Genomic DNA, 14601 nt, shown 5'->3' on the forward strand with positions numbered 1-14601 from the left:
ACATCTCCTTTGAACTTTCCCCCTCTCACCTTTAAGTGCATGCCCCCTAGTATTTCAACTCTGAGAAAAAAAGATTTTGACTGTCAACCCTATCTATGCCTCTTATTATTTTGTAGACTTCTATCAGCTCTCCCCTCAGCCCCTGCCACTCCAGAGAAAACAACGCTAGTTTGTCCAGCCTCTCCTTATAGCTCATATCCTTTAGTCCAAGCAGCATCCTGGTAAACTTGTTCTACACCCTCTCCAGAGCCTCCACATCCTTCCTGTAATGTGGCAACCACAACTGAATGCAATAGTCGAAAGTGCGACATAACCAAAGTTTTATAAAGCTGCAACATGGTATCCTGACTCTTGTATCAATGCCCCGACCAACAAAGGCAAGCATGCCATATACCTTCTTTACCACCCTATCTACTTGTGTGCCCACTGTCAGGGAGCTGTACACTTGAACCCCATAATCCCGCTGTTCAGGGTCCTGCCATTAACTGTATACTTATCCTTAACATTTGATCTCCCAAAGCGCAGCACCTTACACTGACCTGGATTGAACTCCATCTGCCATTTCTCTGCCCCATATCTGCAGCTGATCTCTGTCCAGCTATATCCTTTGACAATCTTCTACACTATCCACAAACTATTGAACACTTTGGGATGGTGTTGCCCATGGCTCCATGTGCTGAAACAAGGCTGAAGGAAGTATTTGAACAGACTGGCAAGGTTGCTTGGGGAGAACATGTGTGTTTTAGCAAAGGAACTTATTTAAAAGGCTGCTGCAGTGAGGCCATCTCTCTATCCTGCTGCATTCACCTTACACACAGAGATCAGGGAGACATGCCACAATCAAAACCCCAACTTTTTGCAAGAGAAGAGAAGATTGAGGTGTGACCGCATCAAACTCTATAAAATTAAGAGGGGATTTGATAGGATGGCTAGAGAGAACATGTTCCCACTTGTGGGGGGAGTCCAAAACTCGAGGCTAGAAATATAAGGTAGTTATCAATCAATCCAGTAGGGATTTCAGGAGAAATGTCTTTGTCCAGCGAGTGATGAGAATGTGGACTGCCACATCGATTTGGTCAGGCAAATAGCATTAACAAAATGCGGCGGAAGGAATATTGAATTCCCAGTTCGATTCCCAGCTGAGGTCACTGTCTGTGTGGAGTTTGCACATTCTCCTCGTGTCTGCGTGGGTTTCCTCTGGATACTCTGGTTTCCTCCCATAGTCCAAAGATGTGCAGGTTAGGTTGATTGGCCATGCTAAGAAATTGCCCCTTAGTGCCCAGGGATATGTAGGTTAGAGGGATTAGTGGGTATAATATGTAGGGATATGGAGAGAAGGCCTGGGTGGGACTGTGTTCGGTGCAGCCTCGATGGGCTGAAGGGCCTCTTTCTGCACTGTAGGGTTCTATGATTCTATCTCGAATGGAGCATGAATACTGGTATGGACCAGTTGAAATGAGTGGACTGTTTTGAGGTGGCACTGTGGCACAGTGGTTGCACTGCTGCCTCGCAGCACTATGGACCCGGGTTCAATTCCAGCCTTGGGTGACTATCTGTGTGGAGTTGGCATATCCTTCCTGGCCTGTGTGGGTTTCCTCCTGGAGCTCTGGTTTCCTTCCACAGTCCAAGGATGTGTGGGTTAGATGGATTGGCTATATTAAATTGCCCCTCAGTGCCCAAAGATGTGTAGGTTAGAGGGATTAATTATGCTAAATGCACAGGCTTGGGGAGGGGTTGAGTGCAATGTTCTTTCAAAGAGCTGGTGTAGATTTGATGGGCCAAATGGCCTCCTTCTGCTCTATAGGGATTCTATGATTCTGTATAATTTTACATTGTAAGTGTTGGGTTTCATGCATTGAAACAGTTGGTTCCCTGCAAGTTATCTCCTCCCATTGACATCAATACAGCTGGAGTATTCTTGGAAAATGTGAGCTTTTGAAATTAATTCTTAGCTATTAATTATAATAGTGTAAAGAAAGTTTGATGGAAGTGTCATTTTTTTTTTAAATTGTAAATTGTAGACAAAGATCTAAAAGTTACCAGCAAAATTGGACTAAGTCAGAGAGAAGGTGAAGGAAGTCTAAAGGTGATGTAAGGTTTGGGGTGTGAATGGCAATAGATTGTTGGAGGAATGGTCTGTTCAGAATTTCAATTCCATGAGGTTGCAGTGGAGGAGGAAGGGATTTATAGAATGTGGTTCTTTCAGCTGAGAAGAAGCAAAGGAGGAAGAATGGAAGAGCCTTGGGTTTACAGAACATCTCTCACAATCTCAGGTTATGACAAAGTGCTTTATAGTCATGCTTTTGAAATGTAGGTTTAGGAAGCAAGGAAGCCAATAAGGGGGGAACGGTGGCACAGTGGTCAGCACTGCTGCCTCACAGCGCCGGGGACCCGGGTTCGATTCCTGGCTTGGGACACTGTCTGTGTGGAGTCTGCACATTCTGCCCGTGTATGTATGAGTTTCCTCCCATATTCTGAAAGATGTGCTGGTTAGGTCCATTGGTCATGCTAAACTCTCCCTCAGTGTACCTGGACAGGCGCCGGACTGTGGCAACTAGGGGATTTTCACAGCAACTTCATTGCAATGTTAATGTAAGCCTACTTGTGACACCAATAAATAAACTTAATCTTCAAAAACATTTCTGCACAACAAAGTACCCCAAATAACAATGTGATGCTGGCCAGATCATTTTTTAATGAGAACAAACAAACAAGGGGAGGAGTGAACTATTCAGCCCCTCGAGACTGCTCCACCATTTAATAAGATCAATGGCTGATCTGATAATGACCTCAAGTTTACACTCCACGGACCCTCATAACCTATCACTCTCTTGCCTACCAAGAATCTATCCACCTCTGTCTTAAAAATATTCAAAGACTCTGCTTCCACTGCCTTTTAAGGAAGAGAGTTCTAAAGACTCACAACTCAATGATGCTGATTTGTGAGATTAATATTGTTCAGGAATACCTGGTGAACTGTATCCCCAGAGAATCTTTTACATCTACCAAAGAAGAGAGCAGTGGCCTCTCTTTAATGTGCCGTGTGAAAGACAGAACCAGTGATATCTTAGAATGCCTACAGTGCAGAAGGAGGCCATGCAGCCCATCTCGTCTGCAATGACCACAAGCTCACCCATACCCTATCCCCTTGATCTCACTTATTTACTCTGCTAGTCCCCGTGACACTATGAGACAATTTAGCATGGCTAATCAACCTAACCTGCACATCTTTGGACTGTGGAGCACCTGGAGGAAACCCACACAGACACAGGGAGAATGTGCAAACTCCACACAGACAGTGACCTGAGGCTGGAATTGAACCCAGGTCCCTGGTGCTGTGAGGCAGCAGTGCTAACCACTGTGCCACCACGCCACCCACTCCTGTAGCACTGCAATGAAAGTAGCGACCTAGATTTTGTGAGTTGACCTCGATAACAGGACTTGAATCCCCAACTTTCTGCTTGATATCAACTGTTGTCTTAGATTTGATGAAAAGGTTGGACTATTGCGCAAGTGACTGTGTAAATGCCCCCTGTAGCAGGCCTAATACGCAGTGCTATTTTAGAAAATGGCAAATGTTAAAGGTTACCAGCAGGACTGAGGGCACCGTGACACAGTGGTTAGCACTGCCGCCTCACAGCACCAGGGATCTGGGTTCAATTCCGGCCTCGGGTGATTGTGTGGAGTTTGCACGTTCTCCCTGTGTCTGCATGGGTTTCCTCCGGGTGCTCCGGTTTCCTCCCACACTCCAAAGATGTGCAGATTAGGTCGATTGGCCATGCGAAATTGCCCCTTCATGTCAGAGGGATTAGCAGGGTAAATATGTGGGATTACAGGGATAGGGCCTGGTGGGATTTTGCCGGTGCAGCCTCGATGGGCCGAATGGCCTCTTTCTGTGCTGTAGGGATACTGTGATTCGCTGATTCCAGGACTGTTAACATCTGTCAAATGCAACAGGTGAAGAGTCTGAGGAGAGAGCCTTAGGCAGAAATGCCATCTTTACTCTTTTCCAATGCAGTGTGTTTATTATAGCTCTGTCTAAAACCTTGCACGCCATGTGATAGTGGAACTTGTAAATGTGTGGCCACGCAGATTGCATCGGAGGGAGGATTCACGGCACTTGTTCTGTCATTTCAATTTAATCTTCAGTCGGCACAGGGGAAAGGGTTAGAGCAGAATTGAGGAATCAAAGGACAGGAAGCAGGGAATAATGCCAAAGTACACAAGCACATTGCACAAGCTAATATTTGGTGATGTGAACAGTTAGATTGCTGTTTTGAGCCAGGCCTTCTCAATAACTGGAACACACGCTAAATGTCTGCATTAAGAAGATGCCCTTTGGGTATTCAAAGTATTTTATGCAATGTTACCTTGATAAAACATCCCATTTGTGAGTTTTGTACCCTGTATTTCCGGTCGGGAGCTGCCAGAGACTTGAGGGGGTGAGTAAAAGAAAAACTTGCATTTATATCGCGTCATAGGCCATCTCAGGATGTTCCAAAGTAGTTTACATTGAATGACATACGTTTGGGATGTAGGTGTTGTTATAATGTAGAAACAACAGCAGCTAACTGGCATACAGCAAGGTCCAACAAACTGCAGTGTGATAATGGACAGATAAAATGTTTTTAATGATGCTTGTTGAGGAATAAAGAATGTCTGGGACAGAAGGAGAATTCCCACTGAAATGTTCCATCACACACATTAAATGGGAAGAAGGGGCCTTGGTTTAACATCTCAGAAAGACAGCGCCCCCAACAGTGTAGCACCCTTTCAATACTGACAGTGGGAGTATCAGTCCTATTTTTTGTATTCCAGTCTGTGAAGGGGGACTTGACCTAACCTCCTGATTCAGAGGTGAATTGGCTATCAGTGAGCCATAGCTGACACAGGTTGAGTACAGGCTGAGTGGCCTGATAAGTTCAAAGGGAGGGACTTCCCAGCAACTCAACACCAACCCCTACTCTCACTAGGCCTCCCAACAGATCCATCGGCATCTTCAACTGGGAGTGTGTTTGTCAACCTTCTGCTAGTCTTGGAGTGTCCTGGAATTAATACATAGTCTCAGAGAAAGATGGAGGCTGAGGGGAGACCAGATAGAGGTCTATAAAATGATGAGAGGCGTTGACAGGATGGATAGTCAGAGGCCAGGTGTAAGTGTCAATTACAAGGGGGCACAGTTCAAGGTGAGAGGGGGTAAGTTTAAGGGAGATGTGTGGGGGAAATTTTTCACACAGAGATTGGTGGGTGCCTGGAAGGCGCTGCCAGAGGAGGTGGTGGAAGCAGGCATGTTAGCAACACTTACAAAGCATCTGGATGGGTACATGAATAGGGAGGGAGAAGAGGGTACAGACTGAATAAGGGCAGAAGTTTTTTTGTAGTTTAAATAGGGCATCATGATTGGCATGGGCTTTGAGGGCCAAAGGGCCTGTTCCTGTGCTGTAATTTTCTTTGTTCTTTGTTTTCCTGGACAACACTTCCGGCAAGTGGGACAAATGCAAATGTGGGATCATGGTGCAAGGGGTCAAATGGACTCTCTCTTGCTTCAAATTCAAATCAAAATTGTGGGTGCAAAGCCAAGATTGGTGTGTTAAGTGGATGTTCCAGCCAGCTGCATCAGAATGGCGCTGCATTGCTGGACTTGATTTTTAATACAATGTAAAAAACATTTATTTATTTTTTAAAACATCTCTTCCCTTTTTTTGCAGTTCTCACAAGGGCTACTAACTCAATACAAACTGTGAGATTGAAGAGGAATGAATGATCTGGGACTCAATTGATTGGTGGCTACTGTGACATCAGCCCAAAGGACAACAGCTTTGACAAGTAAGGCATTATTACAGGGTTTATTCACAGATTGTATTTATGTTCATAACTGGTCAACTGTGAGCCTAATCTGAGACTGTTGCATTGAAGAGGGCCAAGCTCCTCAAATATAAAGGGGATGAAGTTTTGATCCAACGGTACAAAGTTGGACCACCTCTGCAGTATCATGAATAATTGGGCACTGCATCATTAGAAAGGATTTGTTGGCCTGAGGAATGCAATGCAGATTCACATTAATGACAGGGCACCAAGGGTTAAATTATGAGGAAGAATTAGATAAACTAGATTTATATCCCCATGAAATGTAAATACCTAAGGGGTGATTTGATTGCAGTCTTTAGGATTGGTAACAGCCAGCTTATACTTAATGAAGGGGATAGAACATATCTGGGATCTATGGATCATTTGGCCTATCACTGATGTTAGAAAGATGGGGTAGCAGAGCGGCACAGTGGTTAGAATTGCTGTCTCAAAGTGCCAAGGACTCAGGTTCAATTCTAGCCTTGGGTAACTGTGTGGAGTTTGCGTGTTCTCTGTGTGGGTTTCCTCTGGGTAATCCGGTTTTCTCCCACAGTCCAAAGATGTGCAGGTTAGGTGGATTAGCCATGCTAAATTGGCACTTGGTGTCCTTAGATGTGTAGGTTAGGGGATTAGAGGGGTAAATATACGGGGTTATGGGGATATGGGGATTGAATCTGCATTGACCACAATTCCATGTTAGACCCTATCCCCACAATTCCATGTTAGACCCTATCCCCACAATTCCATGTTAGACCCTATCCCCACAATTCCATGTTAGACCCTATCCCCACAATTCCATGTTAGACCCTATCCCCACAATTTCATGTAGGCCCTATCCCCACAATTTCATGTAGGTCCTATCCCTAGAATTCCACATAGACCCTATCCCCACAACCCCATGCATTTACCCTAGTTCCCCAACATTAAGGGGCAATGTAGCATGGCCAATCCACCTAACCCACGAGACCATAAGACATAGGAGCAGAATTAGGCCACTCGGCCCATTAAATCTGCTCTGCTATTCAATCATGGCTGATATTTTTCTCATCCCCATTCTCCTGCCTTTTCTCCATAACCCCTGATATCCCTTATTAATCAAGAACTTATCTATCTCTTTTAAAGACATTCAATGACCTGGCCTCCATAAACCACAAATCTTTGAACTGCGGGAGGAAACCAGAGCACCCAAAGGAAACTGATATGGGGAAAATGTGCATACTTCGCACAGACAGTGACGCAAGCTGGGAATCGAAGCCGGGTCCCTGGCGCTGTGAAGCGACAGTGCTGTCCACTGTTCCATCCATAATTTCTGGTCATTATTATAAATAATGATACCTAGACACAGGAGAAGATGCAAAAAAAGTCTTCAAGCATGTCACCAACATTGGTAGCTTTATCTATCAGTGAAGTGTAAACAGAATGGGTCTCTTTTCTTCCAAAGCAAAGGCCAAGGGGTGACCGAATTGAGATCTTCAAACTTGTAAAAGGTTTTGGTAGAATACACAGTGTGAGTGGGTGGAATTTTTCAGAGTGCTGGATCAGGTGAGAAAAGGTGTGTGAAGCTCGCTGGCTTCCCAGACACCATTTTTCACTTGATTAATCAGCACCCTGTGCGATTTCAAAGTGCTGCTGAGGATCACACAGCCAACTGGAATGGTGGGGCCTAAACATGTTAGCAAAGCCAGGATTCCTGCAAGTATCAAGGCAACTTCCCCACCTCCACTACGCAAACATCGAGGTACTCTGGCCCCTCACAGATATCACTTCCCCCCCCCTCCACCTCCCTCACATGCATCAGTGAGGCCAACCCCTCCCCATCAGTGGCCCTGCCCTCAGCCCCCTTCACATGTTCGGATCAGCCCTGGTGAAGATTCATCCAGATTTGAAACATTAGCTCCATTCACTCTCCACAGAGGCTGCTAGACCTGTTGAGATTTTCCAGCACTTTCTGTAGATCTTAGTCAAAGCAGGGAACAAAGGCCGGGAGGAGGAAAGTGGCCTGATATGATGGAATCTACAGTTCACAGAGCCTGAATGGGAGCGTGGGCCAGTGCCATTGACCCAGCGGAAGATGGCTTCCTGGGCGAGGGAGGTGAGGATGGAATCTTCAGAGGTGCCCAAAAATCTTAGAGCAGGGGATGAGGAAAGGGACTGGCTCCATTTCTGGATCGGTGTGCGCTCATCTGGGGCTGGATACCATTCCCGCTTTCCATCATGTTTGAGACCATAGCAGCGAGTCTCATTGCAAATCCTGCCTCTTATCCGGCCCTGAATCCTGGATCACCCAATCTTTAATTCTGAGGAGGTGTGGCTACGGCGGGGGGTGGGGGGGTGGTGGTCGGGGGGGCGTGGTGTTGAGGGAACAGGTAGCTGCTAAACGGGAGAGTTCATTGGGAGCAGAGGTAAAAAAAAAAGTAAGGTCACTGCTGTTGCTTCAGTTATTATTTAAATAACTCTGACAGCAGTGAAGAAGGCTTTTGGCACGCTGGCCTTCATCAGTCAGGGCATTAGATTCATGAAGGGCAGGTCATGTTTGACTAATTTGGTGGAATTCTTTGAGAACGTTACATGTGCAGTGGACAATGGGGAACCTGTGGATGTGGTGTATCTGGATTTCCAGAAGGCATTTGACAAGGTGCCGCACCAAAGACTGCTACATAATGTAAAGGTGCAAGGTGTTATGGGTAATGTATTAGCATGGATAGAGAATTGGTTAACTAACAGAAAGCAAAGAGTGGAGGATAAATGGGTGTTTTTTCTGGTTGGTGATCAGTGACTATTGGTGTGCCTCAGGGATAAGTGTTGGGATCGCAATTGTTTAAGATTTACATAGATGATTTGGAGTTGGGGATCAAGTGTAGTGTGTCAAAATTCACAAATGACACTAAGATGGGTGGAAGAGCAAAGTGTGCAGAGGATGCTGAAAGTCTGCAAAGAAATATAGATAATCTAAGTGAGTGGAAGAGCAAAGTGAAAGTCTGCAAAGAAATATAGATAATCTAAGTGAGTGGAAGAGCAAAGTGAAAGTCTGCAAAGAAGTATAGATAATCTAAGTGAGTGGGCGAGGGTCTGGCAGATGGAGTACAATGTTGGTAAATGTGAGGTCATCCATTTTTGGTAGGAATAATAGGAAAATGGACTATTATTTAAATGATAAAAAATTGCAGCATGCTGCTGTGCAGAGGGACCTGGGTGTCCTTGTGCAGGAGTCTCAAGGAGTTGGTTTGCAGGTACAGCAGGTAATTAAGAAGGCAAATGGAAATTTTGTCCTTCATTGCTAGAGGGATAGAGGTTAAAAACAGCGAGATTATATTGCAGCTGTATAAGGTGCTGGCGAGGCCGCACCTGGAGTACTGTGCACAGTTTTGGTCTCCTTACTTGAGAAAGGATATACTGGCACTGGAGGGGGTGCAGAGGAGATTAAGTAGGTTGATTCCGGAGTTAAGAGGGTTGGCTTTTGAGGCGAGACTGAGTAGACTGGAGCTATACTCATTGGAATTCAGAAAAATGAGAGGAGATCTTATAAGATTATGAAAGGAATAGATAAGATAGAAGCAGGGACATTGTTTCCACTGGCAGGTGAAACCAGAACTAGGGGGCATGGCCTCAAAATAAGGAGAAGCAGATTTAGGACTGAGTTGAGGAGGAACTTCTTCACACAAAGGGTTGTGAATCTGTGGAATTCCCTGCCCAGTGAAGCAGTTGAGGCTACCTCATTGAATGTTTTTAAGGCAAAGTTTGATACATTTTTGAAGTAAAGGAATTAAGGGTTATGGTGAGCGGATAGGTGGAACTGAGTCCACAAAAGATCATCCATGATCTTATTGAATGGTGGAACAAGCTCGAGGGGCCACATGGCCTACTCCTGCTCCTAGTTCTTATGTTCTTATGTTATTATTGAATATAGAAGTTGGGAAGTTACGTTGCAGTTGTACAGGACATTGGTGAGGCCACGCCTGGAATATTGTGTTCAGCTTTGATCGCCTTGCGAAAGGAAAGATGTTATTAAACTGGAGAGAGTGCAGAAAAGATCTCAAGGATGTTGCCAGGACTCAAGTGACTGAGTTATAGGGAGAGATTGGAATGGCTAGGACTTTATTCTTTGCAGCGTAGGGGGCTGAGAGGTGATCTTATAGAGGTGTATAAGATTATGAGAGGCCTGGATAGGGTGAATGTACTCAGTCTTTTTCCAGGGTTGGGAAACCGACTACTAGAGGGCATAGGTTGAAGTTAAGAGGGGAAAGAATTAATGGGAATCTGAGGAGCAACTTTTTTACACAGAGGGTGGTACATATGTGGAGTGAGCTGCCGAAGGAAGTGGTTGAGGCAGGGACATTGACAACATTTAAAAGGCATTTGGACAGATACAAGGTTAGGAAAGGTTTAGAGGGTAGGGGCCAAATGCAGGCAAATGAAGTTAGCTTAGATGGACTTTTTAGTTGGCATGGACCAGTTTGGCCTGAAGGGCCTGTCTCCATGCTGTACATTCTAAGTTTTAACTTACTGACCATTCAGTACACAGGATTTTAACTGAGGGTTTGGATAAAGGTAAAATTGGTGGAACTAAACCAACATGACTGTCATGAGCAGAGATGAGAAGGTTCTGCAGAAATGCGCCATATTAGTGAAGGCCATATCTGTGGAACACGGATTGGTTGGGAACTGTTGTTGGATGAGAATCGGTGGCTAAGTCCTCGAAGAAAAGAAACTGCAATTCTACTGAAGAAGTTTAGAGCTTTGAAAGACTTTGTGGTTGAAATCGGTGACATATATATGCTGAGTGGACTTCCCAGTAAATCTGTAAGATCTATCTTTGGTTGTTCCTGCAATTTAATGTGTGATACATAGTTTATATTGAATTTATGTTGATTTTAGTTTGATGTTTAAAATATATGTGGTTATATATGGAAATCTTGTCCATTGGCTTTCTTCTTGGTCTCACTTGATAAAATTGGTTCTTTTGATTTGTTGGTTTCCTCATTCCTTATCACTGTTATATGACTTACATTGGCAAGATGGTGACGGAATAGTTGCCATGGGTGAATGTACACATTGAGTAACAGTGGCATTGGGCTTGCCTCTACAGTTGAAAAATCTGCAAATGCTCACAATCAAGGGCTCATTTTTGGGATTAGGGAATTTTCCTCATAGAATCCATTCCGTGCTGAAGGAGGCCTTTCTTCCCATTGAGTTTGCATCGACTCTCTGACAAAGTTTCTTACCGAGGCCCACTCTATCACCATTACCTCATATATTTACCGTGTCTAAACCACCTAACCAACACATCTCGGGACACTAAGGGACCATTCAGCATGACCACGTCGACCTAACCTGCACATCTTTGTACTGTGGGAGGAAACCAGAGCACCTGAAGGAAACCCATGAAAAGAGTATGCAATCCCCGCATAACTAAGCAAGAATCGAACATGGGTCCCTGGCACTGAGAGACAGCAACGCTAACCATGGTGCCACTGTGCAGCAATTAGGGATAGACAATAAAAATGCTGGCCGAGCTAGTGGCGACAACGTTGCTAACTGTGAAGCTGGGCACTGGGGGGAGCTCGCCTTGTACTCCAACATGGTTTAGCCGACAGAGGTTTCCGAGCAGAATCTTCACCTGAAGTATCAAGCTGTCCTTTACTCTGTTCAACCGCAAATGGACTAACTGTGTATTTCTGGCTGTTTCTATTTTCGTTTTAAGCTTTGCGGTATTTGCTCCCCTCGTTATCTATGTGTTGTGAGAGTTAGTGCAGCTGTAGTGTAAACTTTCCCCCATTTCTGGGGTAGTGTTGTTTCAACTGTGTCTACGGAAGGCTCCACAATGTTTTGGAAAGTAGACCATTCAGCCACAGCCCCTTGTGTTCGATAAAGTTACACGGAAGTTACCGCGTGGATAGGATCTTCAGCCCAACGAGTCCAGTCTCAAAAATGGTCATCATTGGACTTTTTATTCCAGATTTTTATTGAATTCAAATTTCATCATCTGCCAGGATGGGTTTCGAACCCAGATCTTTAGAGTATTGCCATGGGTCTCTAGGTTACTAGATTACTAGTCCAGTGGCTCAGCCTCCCTAACAGTTAGAAGGAGTAGCTGAGGCAAATGCCAGATGCATTTAAAAGGAAGCTAGATAAACATGAGAGCAAAAGGGGTAGATTGAGATGCAGATAGGGTTTGGTGAAGAGTGGCAGGAGATGTAAATATATACACAGGTATGATTTTATGTTTACATATTAGTGCCACAAGTAGGCTTTCATTAACACTGCAACAAAGTTACTGTGAAAATCCCCTAGTCGCCACACTCTGGCGCCTGTTTGGGTACACTGAGGGAGAACTTAGCTTGGCCAATGCATCTAACCAGCATGCCTTTTAGATTATGGGAGGAAACCGGAGCACCTGGAGAACGTGCAGACTCTGCAGACACTCACCCAAGCCGGGTTCCTGGCGCTGTGAGACAGCAGCGCTAACCGCTGTGCCACCGTGATTCTGTGAAGCACATCGGCACACAACGTCATTGCACCTGCGTTGACATAAAACGCCGCTCAGTAAGTCTATTTCTTCAGTGCACATCAGCAGGTCAGAGATCCAGATGTTCTAACATCAGAATGAGTGATGCTAAGCCATATGTCCATTGGATGACCTCTTCTCTGAATTTTGCTCCCACCAGCTGCTTTGTACATTTGCTATTCTCCGTCATTTCTGTTCTTCTTTATTAAAAAGAACTTTCCTCAGCCTTGGAAACCAGTCCAGATTTGAGTTCATTTTAATTTTATGACTGAAAAAATTGAAGTGCAACTACTTTGCAAACTCTTATTGCTGATTGCAGCTGAGTATTTTTTTGAAGGTAGCACCCACTCATCATTCTGCAATGTGTGCTGCATCTTTTAAGACTTTAAATCACCGTCTTATTGTGTCTGCAGACACGGTGGCACACAGGTTAGCACTGCTGCTTCATAGGGCCAGGGACTTGGGTTCAATTCGCAGCTTGGGTCATTGTTTGTGTGGAGTTTGTACATTCTTCTTGTGTCTGCGTGAGTTTCCTCCAGGTGCTCTGGTTTCCACACACAGTCCAATGATGTGCGATTAGGTGGATTGGCCGTGCTACATTGCCCCCTAGTGTCAGGGGGCCTAGCAGGGTGAATGCATGGGGTTGTGGGGGTGGGATTGTGGTCAATGCAGACTTGATGGGCTGAATGACCTCCTTCTGCACTGTAGGATTCTGTATCTATCAGATTACATGGAAGTCCAGGTTTGGTGACTGTGAAAAAAGCACGCAGTTACACTTTTTGACTCAGTGGTAGTGCCCTCAGGCTGAAGGTTGTGAGTTCAAGTCCCACTCCAGCACAGGTTACCGTTGGAATGCAGCACTGAGGGTGGCTAGAGATAATGAGTTGGATTCTCCAACCTCCCCTGCGGCTGGGATTCTCCAGTCCTGCTGCAGTGAATGGAGATTCGGCTGAACGTCAAATTCTCCATTCTCACTGGCAGCAGTGGCGGGATATGAATGGCCAAGAATTACAGCCAACATCTTTTGGATGAGACATTAAGTCAAGGCTCTGGCTGCCTGCTCAGATACAAAATGTTTGGCTACGCAATAGTTTTTCTGGTATCATAGAATCCTACCGTGCAGAAAGAGGCCCTTCGGCCCATCGAGTCTGCACCAAACACAATCCCACCCAGGCCCTACCCCCATATCTCTACATATTATACCCACTAATCCCTCTAACCTATGCATCCCTGGACACTAAGGGGCAATTTCTTATCATGGCCAATCAACCTAACCCGCACATCTTTGGACTGTGGGAGGAAACCGGAGGAAACCCACGCAGACACAAGGAGAATGTGCAAACTCCACACAGACAGTGACCCAAGCCAGAAATCAAACCCAGGACCCTGGAGCTGTGAAGCAGCAGTGCTAACCACTGTGCTACCGTGCCGCCCAAATCCTGATCAGTTTTATCCAAAAACCAATATATATTTACCAGTCACTGCTACTTTTGGGACTTGGCTGTGCAGAAATTATCTGACACGTTTACCTACATAACAACAATGACTACAGTTCAAAAGTAGCTCATTGATTGTGAGGCAGTGGGACATGCTGCAGAGGGAGAATGTGCTACACAAATGTGTGTTCTTTCCTTAAATGTGAGCTGAACACTCTCTTTAACCCGAGAGACCAGGTGACCTCTGGTCTGTTACTCACACGTAGTCTAGGACATGGGTCATATCCAGCTGTAAAGACGGACATGTCTTACCTCCTTGAAGTCACTGGTCAAACACTGCCAGTGGGTAAATGGGTAATTCTAAGATCAATTAGAGACTAATGACCGAGGGGAATTTCTACAGATTGGCAGCTGTTAGGAAACTCCCAGCTGGTGTCCCTTGGGGAATAGGCCAGGTCACATGTGCAGATGACAGTAAGCCATGAGGAGCAATGGGATCAGAAGTTTTGAAATTATGCAATAAAAAGACATGGAAATAGCAAAACAACAGAAGGAAAATGAAAGGTATAAACTCCCTGAATATTGACAGCATAACAAAAGATAAAACTTAAGGAGAGGCAAGCAAATTTAATACTAAACATGTATAATCAGCGTGGATAAGTAACCAAACCAGTACAATATGAGCCAATGGAGGGAATGATCATGCGTTGCCTTGACTTCCCATTAATTTCTGGTCTTCATAGATCATATCTCTTTCAGTTATAAGTTTATTTATTAGTGTCACAAGTTGGCTTACATTAACACTGCAAAGAA

The 14601-nt window shown here is 44.9% G+C and overlaps 1 protein-coding gene across 1 annotated transcript in view; it reads left to right on the forward strand.

Moving 5' to 3' along the window:
- LOC145358038 (transcription factor HIVEP3-like) overlaps positions 1–14601 on the forward strand; it is a 397799-nt gene that overhangs the window by 77372 nt on the left and 305826 nt on the right. The window contains exon 2 of the mRNA XM_080211747.1: positions 5709–5826. The gene's annotated coding sequence lies outside the window, so the exon portion shown is untranslated. The remainder of the gene's footprint in view (positions 1–5708; positions 5827–14601) is intronic.

This window comes from Carcharhinus amblyrhynchos, chromosome 24, assembly GCF_965287045.1.
Source record: "Carcharhinus amblyrhynchos chromosome 24, sCarAmb.v2.hapA, whole genome shotgun sequence".
Lineage (NCBI taxonomy): Eukaryota > Metazoa > Chordata > Chondrichthyes > Carcharhiniformes > Carcharhinidae > Carcharhinus > Carcharhinus amblyrhynchos.